The sequence below is a fragment of the Hordeum vulgare genome, chromosome 3H (assembly GCF_904849725.1).
Source record: "Hordeum vulgare subsp. vulgare chromosome 3H, MorexV3_pseudomolecules_assembly, whole genome shotgun sequence".
Lineage (NCBI taxonomy): Eukaryota > Viridiplantae > Streptophyta > Magnoliopsida > Poales > Poaceae > Hordeum > Hordeum vulgare.
Window position 1 is genome coordinate 602,278,449 of NC_058520.1, and position 6,809 is coordinate 602,285,257.

Consider the following 6,809-nt stretch of genomic DNA (forward strand, 5'->3'; position numbering starts at 1 on the left):
TGAGGTGCACCTTAGGAAGTGACAGCCATCGCAGGGACGAACCATTGGAGATCAACCCAGATGGTGGTATGTTTCTCAAAAACTCCTCCACAAACTGCTCACCAGCGGCGTCAGCGTGAAGGGGCCTTCTGATCGACCCGGAACCTTGCTGGTGGCATCTCCTCCTGTGGGCTAGCAGATCAGTGCCTCGCCACCACCTCTCCGCCTCGCCCGGAATCTAAGGTGGGGGGAGGGATAACGGAGAGGGAGTGGTGGTGGAGATCGAGGGGAGCGGTGGTTGGGGATTGTAAACTGGAGACGTGCATGCGAGGGTGGGATGCCGATTTTAAGAACTTCTTCACGAACTGCTCACCGACGGCTACAGTGGGGAAGGGGCCATGTGATCGACCCAAAGACCTGCTGGTGGCATCTCCTCTCCTATGCGCTAGTAGATCAGCGCCTCGCCACCACCTCGCCGCCTCGCCTGGAATCTAGGGTGGGGCCAGAGATAAGGGAGAGGGAGTGGTGGTAGAGATCGAGGGGAGCGGTGGTTGGGGATCGCAGACTGGAGACGTGCATGCGAGGGTGGGATTGTTTCGTGCGAACCGGTTTTTTCTGTATTTTAACGATCGGTTTAAGAAGGGATGAAAAAAAAAAAGGTGGAACTGCTAGCGAGGTCGCACCATCTGTCGTGGTTGAACCATCACGACGTTCGATCTTGCTTTAATAGTAGAGATTACTTGTTGGGTTTCTTTTCTTTCCCCTTATTTCTCACACATTCTGGACTACTTTTCATCGCACTTCCAATCTCACTTCATCATGGCTAGAAAATACAAAATTGTGTACTCGATCTACCGAGTACTAAAAGTAATCATACAAAAACGACAATGATTAGTTTATTAGGACATATAGTGTGGAAGTCTCCCCCACGTCGAGCAGACGGGGGAGACTGTGACCGCATGTGCTCCAACCTGGTCTGCCACGTCGGCATGACATGTCGTGATATAGAAGAAGAGGAAAAACCTTCCCTCGGTCAAACCCTTCTGTCACCCGGTCAAAGTCGTACACCACGTGGGCCCACGGATGGTCGCAACATCGAAAACCGCCCCGAGGAGAGCCTGGAGACTGCACCGACCTGCATGGGGACCGGATATATCAACTTAAGGGTGGCCAGACGATTAAACACCCGGTGCAAAACGTTGATGTGGCACCTCCCTCACAAAACGGACAGTGGTGCACGAAGGCTCAACACGTATAGTGTGGCAGTCTCCCCCACATCAAGGAGATGGGGGAGTCCTGTGGCTGCATGCACTCCAACCTTGCCTGGCATGTCGGCATGACTTGACATGACACAGAACAAGAGGAACCCCCTCCCCCCTCATTAAAACCCTCGGGCACCCGGTCAAAGTCGTAGACCGCGCAAGCCCATGGATGGTCGCGGCATTGAATACCGCCCTGAAGAGGGCATGGAGACCGCATCAGCCTGCATGGGGACCGGATATATCAATGTAAGGGCATCCAGATGATTAAACACAGAGTGCAAAACATTGATGTAGCACCTCCCTCACAAACCGGATAGTGACGCAGGAAGGTTCACGACGTATAGTGTGGCGGTCTCCCCCGCATCAAGCAGACGGGGGGAGTCCTGTGACTGCATGTGCTCCAAAATGGCCCGGCACGTCAGCATGAACTGTTGTGACACAAAATAAGAGGAAAACCCCCGGTTCAAACCCCTACGGCACCCGGTCAAAGTTTTAGTCCGCACAGGCCCACGGATGGCCATGACGTCAAAAATCGCCCCTGGGAGGGCTTGGAGACCGCAACACCCTTCGTGGGGACCAGATATATCAATATAAGGGCGGCCAGACTGTAAGTGCATCTAGTGCCACCCCTTGTTAGTTTTTGAGTATTGAAGACAAACATGGTTGCGGGAATAATGTGTTTGTGAGAGTTCACATGTTAACACGGATAAAAGTCCCTGGAGATTCGGTTTAACCATCAAAGTCGACCCCCAAAAACGTCCATAGACATTGATAATGGCCGAAGCCATTGGTGGTATGCGAAGAAATCGATTGAAGATAATGAAACGTGAAGACGAAGTCTTTCGATTGTTTTGTTTCTTCTTTCCTAAGTCATAGGAACCACTGTACTTGCAAGTGGGGTCGGTGTGATCGAAGTCATACGTTGACGTGATGTTCAACCCAAATACCTATGTCTTCGAGCATAGACAATGAGAGGAAATCTCTTCCACAGGTGGTTGACTAGCATTGTCTGTAGCCAAGTAATATTGCACGTGTGTCTTTAAAGTCCGACCATTGGAACATGTGTCAGTTGGCCATTGACCTAGGGTCATTTCGGTCATATCATGTCGGGCTGCATGTTGGCTATAAATAGGCCACCCTTCCACCATATGTTGGTGGCTTCTCGGAGTTAGATACGGCTCTTGTCGTTTTGGAGCAACCCACCTCGAAGACACTGAGGAAGAGAACTATCCCGTGAGGATAAACCCAAACACCTAGAGCTAGAGTGTTTAAGCATTACCAAAGTCGTATTCTGAAAGAACTGAAGACTTATTACACTTGAAGACCGTGATCTTCCAAATGGTAAGGCGTCGTAGTCTAGTGCATCCAAGAGTCATTGTGGATTGCCGAGTAACCATGGTCTAGAACAATCCAAGAGTCATTGTGGATTGTCAGGTGACCAAGTTTGTACGGGTTTCAAAAGTCTTCCCCAAAGACTTACCTGAGTGATTGGGCGTGGTCTAAGTGACCTCAACTCAAGGGAAACAAGGTGAAGACGAGGTCTAAGACTCCCCAACTAGACGTACAATTGTCGCAACAACTGGAACTGGTTCAATAAATCTTGTGTCTTCGTCAAGCTACTTATTCTACCTTTCACTCTCTTACTTACTGTACTATACTGTGAAGTCATTGCTCGATCATCTCAACTCGAAGACGTTCACCGAAGATGTTCCTTACTGTCATTTATCTTCATACTACCTAAATTAATCCTTGATACATCTTAGAGTACATGATGGCTATGATCTATCTGTCTGAATGTATTTGTAGTATTGCATGCTATGCTTAGATCTTTGATTGTTATCCCCACCGGATCGTGTATCGTTTTCGCATACTTTGAATACATTTTCTGTTTCGAAGCTTTTCATAAAAATAGCCTATTCATCCCCTCCCTGGTCGATAACTAGCACGCTCACAGACGATTAAACACCTAGTGCAAAACATTGATGTGGCACCTGCCTCACAAACCGAACAATGACGGAGGAACGTTCAAGACGTATAGTGTGGGAGCCTCCTCCGCATCAAGCAGACGGGAGGGGGTGAGTCATGTGACTGCATGCGCTCCAACCCTCTCGCATGACCTGTCGTAACACAAAAAAAAGCCATAGACCATGCGAGCCCATGGATGGCCGCGACATCGAAAACCTCCCCGCGGAGGGCCCAGAGACCACACCAGCCTGCATGGAGACCCGATATATGACAGTAAAGGCGGCCAAATGTTTAAACACCGAGTGCAAAACATTGATGTGTGACCTCCCTCACAAACCAGCTAATTTTTTTTTAAATATTAGATTTTTTATTGTTTTCAAAAAATATTGGTCATTTTAGGAATTTTCAAAAATGTAACGGCCTCGGCCTGACCGAAGCCGACTGGGTTCAGTCGGCCTGACAAACCGTACAGTGATGCAAGAAGGTTCATGACGTATAATGTGCCAGTCTTCGCACCATAAAGCATAGTGTCTTCTTCCGAGGAATCCAAAGCATAGTATCTAATACCTATCTTCCCATCATTACTGACCTGACAGCGAGAAGATGACAATCACGACCAAGTGGCAACTCATTCTTCTCGCGGTGCAGACCACCAGGATTTCTTCTACCAGGTGGCCTCCAAGACAAATCTCGCATAGACTTAAATCATCAGTGAAAATAATAGAGTTGCTTCCTTGGAATTCGTTGCTACGTAGAAATTTACAAAGGTGTTCGCCCTATGAATGCTCGCTAGAGGTTGTGGATCGGTGGACAATGATATGAGGAATGTTCTGTTGAGCTAAGATGGGTATATACTTGAATATATACTTGCAAAGATCTTTTGTATCTTTTCTTTCTCTATATTAATAGAGAAGACACACATCTTGTTTGATCTTGCCAAAAAGAAAACACTAAAAAGGCACTGGGTTAAGCAACTAGAGCCTCATCCTTGTCTCTTTCGGACCTTCAGGCCTCGTTTGGTTAAGGAGGATTGGGAAGGATTTGAGAGAAAAATCCTCAGGGGGTCCAGAAACCCCACAGATCCTCACACGCCCATTTGGTAGGAGGGGTTTGCTTAGCCCAATCCTCTCCGTTCCCCTTCAATCCCTTTCTATCTATGTGTTTCAAAATCCTCCTCGAGTGACTAGTGGAAGCAAAACCCCGGGGATTTGAGAGGATTGGGTGAAACAATGGGATTCACCCAATCCCCTGAAATCCCTCCGTCTCAAAACCTCCCCATTCCCCCTTAACCAAACGAGGCCTCAAGGATTTTCTCAAGTAGATCTAAGTGGCTGGCTTGGGTACACTTTGATGGATGCTTGGGTCATTCGTTGGCTGATTAGACAACCAAATTCTAGCTAGTAGGATAACAACATCCTACCCACTATCAATCATCGTAGACGGCCACAACAACAACCGCATTGATGAGCATTTTTGAGTCTTCGGCTCGTTGTGTACATAGTGTTTATCGGCTTCCTTCTTAAACAAGAACATGATACACTAGCTTTAAAACACGTTACTATAGAGGAAAGAACAAATAATGATTTACTAACAAAAAATATGGGTTACAATAGGTTGTTCGAAGCAGAAAAGAAACTGAAAAACTATATTTCGCTGTAGGAACAAAAAACAACAAGGCATCCTATGCATCATCTACTGTTATCTACTTGCGCTTAACAACACCGGCGTAAGGAAGCTCCACCGAACCCAGGTAGATTTTGCCATTTGGTCTCTCCATGATCTCCGTTGGCCGCACCATCTTTGACCCTCTCATCTCCTCGACTATCCTTCCATCGTTACCGACCCTGACAGCGAGACGATGACTACCACGGTCAAAGGGCAGCTCATTCTTCTCACGGTGCAACACCACCCAATACCCTCCTTTCGTGTCGGGTCTCACGTTATCTGGATATCCAGGCAGGTGGGCAAAAGGCTCGGATGTGCCTGCGTTGACACTGTTGATCCAATGCCGTAGCAGCTTGCACGGGCCACTAGACGCGACCACGAGGTGGGACCGGTCGGCGCTGAGCGCGACACCATTTGGGTACGTCATGCCCGCCTGGAGCACGGTGACATCGGAGTTGTGTGGGTCATAGCTCATGAGGCGGCCCGTCGAGTCCCCTGTGCGAGTGACCATCTCATGTTGTGACCTTTCATAGTTCATGGAGCTGTCCGTGAAGTAGACCCGACCCGGAACTTGATCGACGTCAACACCGTTGGTGAAGCGCAAGGGGAAACCGTCAACCTGGTTGACCAAGACGGTGGCCTCTCCGCCGCCGGGTGGTACACGCATCAGCCCCTTGTACGCGTCGGCCACGTACAGGTCGCCCGACTTCTGGTTGAAGCGTAGGCCGAGCGGACGGCCGCAACGGCTCTACCTGGCATTCTCAGTCTCCCGGCTGAACTTGCAAGCGGTGCATGTGTGGCTATCGTAGCCAGGGCCATAAGCATAGGTAGTCCATCCTTGCTTGTCGCCGTTCCACTTGAGTATCCGGCCGTCAGAGACCCCGCTGTAGGGGCCCTGGCCGTTGCCGTCGAAGGCGAAGCTCTCCGGCCCATGGACCGTCCCACGAGGCAGCGGCAGCTGTTTGGTTCGTGAGGCGTCGAAGCTAGCGGCGGTGGCGGCAATGGCCCCGGGCATGAGGAGAAGGACGAGGATGAGCAGCGTGACGGTGGTCTTGAGGAGGCGGCTCATACTGCACCCCATAGCGATCTGCTGCTTCTTTGGCTGCTTGTTGGATCGATCTGGCGTACATATTGGTGAATTGCTGGTTAATTAGCGCCTGTAATGGATGGCTTGCTGGTTTGATGGAGAGATCGAAGCTGCACGAGGCTACCTCTTATATAGAGGCGGTATGACTGATCGATGGAGTAGTGATCCGAGTCAACCCAGCCCAAGACGCACTGATCGGTAGACAAGAGAAGAGACGCACGTACGAGAGAGTCCAAGTGGGTTTCGATCGTAATATGTATTGCAGGAAAACCGTTTCTTGATCGTGGTAATAGGCGCACACACGCACGCGAGCACGAAACAGAAGGTGGTGGCCGGTGTACGTACGTACAATCAGCTTCACGTGAACGTGTGCGCGAGCAGAAAAATCGATCCACCTGCTTGCTTCCTACTCTAGCTTCGCACGTCACCCTGTATGTAGAGATTTTCCTTTTTTTTGTTTTTGCTTGTCATAAAAATGGATACAAATAAATATATCTAGAATTAAAATACATCTAGATACATTCATTTCCGCGACAAGTATTTTCGGACGGAGGGAGTAGATATTTTCCTCAAACAACACAAATATAATACATGCAAATCTTTCAAATGATTCGTATAATTGTTGCTTTTAGATGGAAACCATTCTATTCCAGTTTTTTTTATGAGTAGATAGATTCATTTCACTTTGTATTTTAACATATATTGGCTGGACCCACTTGTCACTCTAAGCACTATATGTTTGCTTTATAAAAGGAAAACTATATTTTTAATAAGCATGTCAAAAATACAGCGGGACAAGGCCCGTGGCGGGCGCGCTTAGAAGCAATGGTCGTGCACCGACTGAGCGCGGA

General features: G+C 48.7%; 1 pseudogene; it reads right to left on the bottom strand.

The window, feature by feature from the left end:
* Positions 1–4,908: 4,908 nt before the first annotated feature.
* LOC123441010 lies at positions 4,909–5,952 on the bottom strand (annotated as a pseudogene).
* Between the last annotated feature and the right edge of the window lie 857 nt (positions 5,953–6,809).